The sequence below is a fragment of the Coenobita brevimanus genome, chromosome 66, assembly GCF_032717465.1.
Source record: "Coenobita brevimanus isolate Jiangsu-jjx chromosome 66, ASM3271746v2, whole genome shotgun sequence".
Classification (NCBI taxonomy): Eukaryota; Metazoa; Arthropoda; class Malacostraca; order Decapoda; family Coenobitidae; genus Coenobita; species Coenobita brevimanus.
Window position 1 is genome coordinate 38,265,954 of NC_137019.1, and position 7,252 is coordinate 38,273,205.

The window sequence follows — 7,252 nt, forward strand, 5'->3', positions numbered from 1 at the left end:
CCCCGCTAATACCAATACACCAGTCCTGTATGAGACAGCCCTAGCATGTATTCAATATGGACGGTGGGTGTTAGCGCCGAAGTGGTGACATGTAGAGGTGTATGGTATGTAGGAGGACTGCTGGGCCTTGATAGCAGGCTGTGAAGCCTATGCCCAGAGTCGGACACAAAAAAAAAAAAAAAAAAAAAAAAAAAAACTTACGATTGATTCCCCGTCGTAACTTATGATGTGACTTTACAGAAAGAACTGGGCAAGGGAAGGTTTTGCATTCGATTACCTGAAGATCATCCTGCAGAAAACATTTATAAACTACAGCAACATTCGTCTCCCAGGTTAATTTACCAAGTTAGAACAGGAAACGCAGGAAGATACTACAGCCTCCTTTTCCGTCTTGCGGCTCAAAACCCGACTTATGACAGGGAACTATAAGTGCGTTTATGTATATGGTCCTCAGGGTTCAAACTGGTACCTTTAACCCACTGATGGTCGGGACAACTCCAGCATGGTATATATTCCATCTAATTCCAGACATTTATTTTTTTCTCTTTTAGCCGAGAGCACAGTAGTCTATAGGCCGCTGGCAGAGTTGGTACCGTCACCATTACCACTCATTTTCACGACGACTTAAGCTTCTTATGAGAGTTAGCGCCAGACGATTTTATTCAGCTGAGAGTTACCACAGGGAACTGAGGCCCGTATCCTTGTTGATTAAGGAAGCTCCGCAAAACTTTTCCTTGTGCGAATTATTTTCTTTCGTACAAACTTATTATCCTAGTTTTGTGTTACATAAATCTTTCCAGTTTCGCCATATCCAGCATAAATAACGTACAAAGGGATATTAACTGGCCATATCCAAAAATACATCGCTAAAGGAAGAGGTGTTAGGGAGCTTCCTTAACAGACGAGAATATGGGCCCGAGAGTGTTGATCCCGCTATGGCATCAGCCCTGTTCATTTTCTGCTAATACGCCTTAATCCCGTAAGGGGTGGCAGCAAATAAATCGCCCCCATGTCCCCCTGTCCTCTGCCATTTCGCTGCCCTCCCTCCAATCTTTTTTTTTTTTTTTTTAATTCAAAGATGATGGAACCAAAGGTCAGAAGCCCGCAAGATTGTTCCCTCCAAGAAAAAAAAAAAATAAAGACAACAGAGAGCCAAATTCAAGATCTGTTCATTTCGAAATGCCTGGACACACTGCGTTTGAAAGACTGGAGGTCATAGGCAGTAGGACATGCAGACAGAGGAAGAAAGTTTCAGAGTTGCCTGTTGCATAACTGAAGGACTGGAAGTAACGGTTAACTCTTGCATTAGAGAGTTGGACAGAAAAGAGATGAGAGTTTGCAGCCGGAACTGGTGTTACGAGCCCGCCGTATTGATGGAGGGATGCAAGCAGACATTTCAGAGAAGCAGCGATCATTGAAGTTGGCGACAGAAAAGAGATGAAGATGCAACAGTGCGATGAAGAGACAGAGGCTGAAGAGAGCTAGTAAGCGGAGGAGAGTTAATGAGACGATAAGCCTTTGACTCCACCTTGTTGAGAGGAGCTCCCCACCTTGTTGGGGAGCCTCCCCAAACACGAGAGTTGTACTCTACACAGGGACGACTAAAACCCCTGAATAAAGTCAACAGCAGAGCAGGGGTAAAGAGGCACGGAGTCGGCTTTGCACCTCCCTGCAATTATATACCTCTCCACTCCATCCCTCCATCTCATCCTCGGTCTCCCCCTTGCTTTCCCTCCCCTCTTCCACCTCACTCATATAATTAAGTTGGGAATGAGCCAGAGGAGCCTGAGTATTAATGGTCACCATAGACCCTCTCATCTCCGGACAACTCTAGCATTGTATTCCAACTGACACAGGCAATTTTATTCAGCTGATCGTTGCGTATGGGATTATGAGTGTTAAAATGTATGTCAGTATCTCCTATTCTCGTGTCTATAGTGAGGAACGTGATACGAGAGAATAATAGGATTGGCTTTGTTTCTCTCTCTCTCTCTCTCTCTCTCTCTCTCTCTCTCTCTCTCTCTCTCTCTCTCTCTCTCTCTCTCTCTCTCTCTCTCTCTCTCTCTCTCTCTCTCAGATTAAGAACACAAGCAAGAACTTATAATAAAAAATGTATAAACCAATTGGCACGCATACATTACTTGAACTGTAATTAGTGGGCAGAGGCAGTAAATGCAAAGGGTCATTAAAGAAATAAAACGATAAAGCCGTCTAAGGAACAGGCTTGAGCAAGAGACTGCCGACAATCATGTGCCAGCAAGCCTTCCCTTTTTCTCACTCGACCTCAAACGACAGAGAATATCTCTCTTTCTCGTGCTCCGTCGTGTGTGTGTGTGTGTGTGTGTGTGTGTGTGTGTGTGTGTGTGTGTGTGTGTTACTGCTATCACATAAAAATAGCTCATGTACCACCTTCCACATTTCTCATTCCTCCCCAAATGATAAAATCCTCCCTTAACGTACATTCCTCTTTTGTGCCTCATATTGCTGTTACCAAAAAGATTCTCATTGCCACCATTCATTGCCACAGCCAGCGAAAAAATGTCAACTGTTTTTGCCCTTGGCTGAACATGTTGGTGCATCGTAACTCCTAGGGACGTATTCTGAGTGGCTATGGATATTTCTAACACCTTCTCTTTAGTGATTCATTCTGCACATAACACATTGCAGGTAAGGAAATAAAACTGCCTAAGATACATAGTAGTCCTGCATTAACATTGCCTTCGAGGTTATTTATATTTTTTTATTACTGACACAGGAGAGAATAGTGAAGTGTGATGTACAAAATAAATCGCTATGGAAAAGGTATCACGATATCTCCAAAGCCTCTCATAATATGTTACGCCTGAACATTGTATTTTACGTAATTCACAATGTTGACATAGTTTTCATTACCAATATACTGTAAATTACACCTCAGTAATTAGGTATAATATGCAGCCTAAACCGCTAAGGAAGAGGTATTGCTAATTCATCAGCGACACTAGAAAACGCCCCATATACCTACAGTTATTCGCAGAGTAATAAAAAGAACAGCATATTTGCCTTTAGCTTATGAGACATTATGAGCGGCGATATACAAGTGGGCTTAGACGGTTCAGGAGCTCCAATCAGATGTGGCTTATAAGAGTGTAAATCTGAGGGGTGACTGGGGCTTATTTGTATTACTAACACAATGCCTATTAAGGAAAAGATTGCCTCCCCCTTTTCTTTTAATGACTGAAACTAACTGGAAGCGGGAAGGTTTGGAGTTAACGGATCCAGTGTTTGGGCTTTGGCCTTTGATTGATGCTGCTACTGTGAGCAGGGCAATAGCAATGATGCAGCTGAGGAAGGCGGCAGGTGAGTCTGGGTTGACTACTTAATTGCGGAAGGCCTCAGGAGATATTGAAGTCGGTTTCGTTACTGATTTGATCAATAGGATTGTATATGATTGTATTGTCCCACACTCATTGTGATACCAATTCTAACGTATGTAAGTGAAGCTTGGATCTTGTTGGAGGGACAGAAGTCAAAAATGAGAGCAGTGGAAATGAGTTATCTAAGAGGAGCATGTGGAGTTACATGGAGAGAGAGACTGACAAATGAGGAAGTGAAGGAGCGTTGTGGTGTGGATGTGGATGTAATAGGAAGCGTTAGGAGAAACACACTAAGGTGGTTTGGCCATGTGGAGAGGATGGAGAGTGAGAGACTGAGGAGGAGAGTGTATGTGAGTGAGGTGGAAGGGGGGAGAGGGAGGGGGAGGCCAAGGATGAGCTGGAGGGATGGAGTGGAGAAATATACGAGAGAGGGGAGTATGAGCTGGGAGCAGGCCAGTGAAATAGAGGGGGACAGGGCGACATGGAGGAAATTTGTCTGTGGCCACCCCTTACGGGATTAAGGCGTCTGGCAATAGGTAAATAGTGTTGACCTACATGACTGGCTAAATAGTATGATTGTAAATGAGCAGAAAGGGAAGATGATGCCCTAAAAAGAGCAAATAGAGACATAAAACTTTTGGACCAGATAAAGAAGGTAATGGAGAGAGTCGTAGAAGGTATGACCAGGGGAAGAGTGAATATTGATGAGATGCTGTTTGGGTTTATGCGAAGCAAAGGGACTACTGATGCCATATTCGTTGTCAGACAGCATCAGGAAAAATAATCAGGAAAGGAAAGGTAGCTGTACTTTGTTTTTTGTTGATTTGGAGAAGGCCTTTGGCTGAGTCCCTAGGGAGGTGGTGAAGTGAGCAGTGAGAAGGCTTGGGATCGAGGAGTGGCTGGTTAGAATGGTTATGGCAATGTGTGAAGTTGTTCCCACCCAGGTGAGAGTGAAGTGAGATTTGAGTGATTTATTTCCAGTTAATGTTGGTGTGCACCAGGAGTCAGTTTTGAGCCCCTTATTGTTTGTCATGGTGCTTCAAGCTCTCTCACGAGTCTTCAATAATGAGCTCTCATGGGAGACGTATGCTGATGAGCTGGTGTTGACTGCAGAGAATGAAATGGAGGCGGAGAAAAGCTTTAGGAAATGGAGAGACAGATTGGGGCACAAGCGATTGAAAGTAAAATGCAAATAAAACAATGATGATTTCTAGGGCTGGTGAAGGTACTGTCAAAGCAGAGGGAGACTGGCCATGTGTGCTTTGCAACAAGGGTGTGGGAAGTAACTCTATATTGTGCAGTATCTGTAATCAGTGGGTGCATAAGAGATGTGGTGGATTTAGAGGTAGACTGCAAGATAATGCTGATTTCGTGTATGCGGTGTGTCAGGGAGAGCATGTAGGGAGTGTCAGGAGTGAAAGGATTGATCTTGCTGGTGAGTCTCTTGAATGTGTGGAAGAGTTTTATTATTTGGGGAACATGCTGGAGTTAGCCCTGTGGCTAGGGTAAAGAGTGGTTGAAGAAGTTCAGGGAACTGTTGTCTTTGCTGACATTGAGAGAGATCTCCCCCAGTGCTAGAGGATCTTTGTATGTAGAATGTTTCAGGGGTGTAAAGCTGTACGGTAGTGAGACCTGGGAATTAAAGGATGAGGATACTCATAGGCTCAAACGTACAGAAGTAATAAAAATTAGGTGAATGTGTAGTGCGTCCTTGAATGTGATGCCTATGGAAGAGTTGCGGTTCTAGGTTTACGATTGAATAATTAAGCGGAAGGATGGGACTGGAGTGTATTGTGTTGTGATGAGGATGGGTTGATTGAAAAGGTTTGGGCATGTAAAGAGGGTGGAGGATGAGAGATGGGTGCTGGAAGTGAGAAGTGTTAATGCTGGCGGTAGGGATGCGAGAAACAGACAGAAAAAGGCCAGGGACGAGGTCATAGTGTGTGACATCAGGCTGAATAGGGAGGCTGCCTGGTAGAGAGCCACCAGTAGGTGACCAAGGCCGATGCATGCAAGCATGTTGTAGCCTTTACGAATATAAACAGCAGGACGAACGATAGATAAAGTTCTAAAATGATTCCTATTTTCCCATACAAAGAAATGAGTAAAAGAAATTGCCAAAAATCTTTCGTTTTCGTCCATGGTGTACGTGTATTTTTTGAAAAGGTATTAACATACTGTAAATGTGACCTTTCAACGTAACTTTTTCAGGTAATCAAAAAAATTAATAAAAAGTAACCGTTCTGTTTCACTCTGATTTTTGCACATATTGCAGAAGGCTCCGCTGCTAAAACATGACCCCCAATAAATAAAAGTCTAGATATTAAGCGCCTGTGAACAGACTTTTATTAGCTCCTGCGTATTTGAACAGTCATAATGAAGATGGCGGAAAGAGAGATTCATAATTTCGGAGCATATGTTTCAAAATTGCGTTTTTTGAGAGAGAGAGAGAGAGAGAGAGAGAGAGAGAGAGAGAGAGAGAGAGAGCCATGGAGTCTGAGTGGGAAGGCAGAGAGGGAAAGAAGGTCAGAGAATAATGTTAGAGGAAAGACGAAGTGAGGGAAAGACAGACAGACAGACAGACAGACGTAAGGGAGGGAGTTGAGAGACGTATGTAGAACCAGGCACTGGAGCCGTCCAGTTATATCAGTGCCAATACGTGAAGGCGCCCCTTTCCAGCGCCTTATTTATCGTAATGAAGCGAAGCGATATTAATGTTTGACATTGGACAGAGACACAACCGGAACAGGCTTCAATCGGGTTACCACAGAATTAGTTGACTAGGTGACATCTTATACCCACTGACATCTTTTCCAAGTACATTCTTGCTGGGGTCAGACGGTTTTTCTCACGTTAAGGGAGACCTTCTCTAATAAAGACCCACTAAAGGTTTTATCTAACCCTCTTAATTCTGAATATCTCCGCTAAACTGAATAAAATCGTTTGATAGTAACAAGAATATAAACACAATTGGACGAGAGTAGTTAACGGCTATACCCTGAAGACGTGTTAGTATTTCATTCTTGGTATTTCCTAACGATATTAACCATTGTGGAAAAACATCTCAAATGGGTGAGGTGAATATAGACATATATCTGACTCCTCCATTTCGAAAAAGATCTCCAATGCTGCATAGAATCCTGTGAAAATAGCAAGAATAGAAAAGAACAATGCTACCTGGACTGGTATTAATTAAATTTCCCCTAAATTAGACAACGGTGGCCTAGTTAACAGTCCACAAGGTACTGAGGCTATTTTTTGTTGAATTTGATCACGACATTCAAGAAAGGGAGAGTTAGAGGCGTTCCATGGCCTGTGCTGTGGCTGCCATACGTCTTGTCTGTTTTTCATTTTCCTCCTCGCATGATCTGTAGCACGTTTTCTGTCTCCTGACCAAGTTCCTTGACCCTTTTTAGTTCATTTGATGGCCAAGTGTAGTCGGAACGGAAGTTGGATATGAGCAGTTCCCAGTGAGACTCATTGCTACATCATAACAAAGACTCACTACATTTCATGCAACCACGACTAAGTACTCGGCCGCCGAGAATGGCCCTGTTCTAATGAGCGAAAACAAGCCAAGCATTGTAACCAAGGTGATCCATTCCGATATCATAACGAAGGCTCTCGAATATCATGTGACCACGACTTGGTAACCAAGCTGAAGGCATGACCCAGTTCCGTCAAGTGAGAATAAGAAGACCCTTCCTACCTCATAACTAACGCTACTTGAATCTCATGCAACAACAGCTTAGAATATAAATTATGAGAATGCCCTAGTTCCTTCAGGTGAAAGCAAATCGACTATGGGGCTGGAAGACTGAAGTTGGGAGTGAAGGTCAAAAGGTGGCTGTGGATTTTCACTTCGCGTCATTAGGCCATGGCAAACACCACATCAG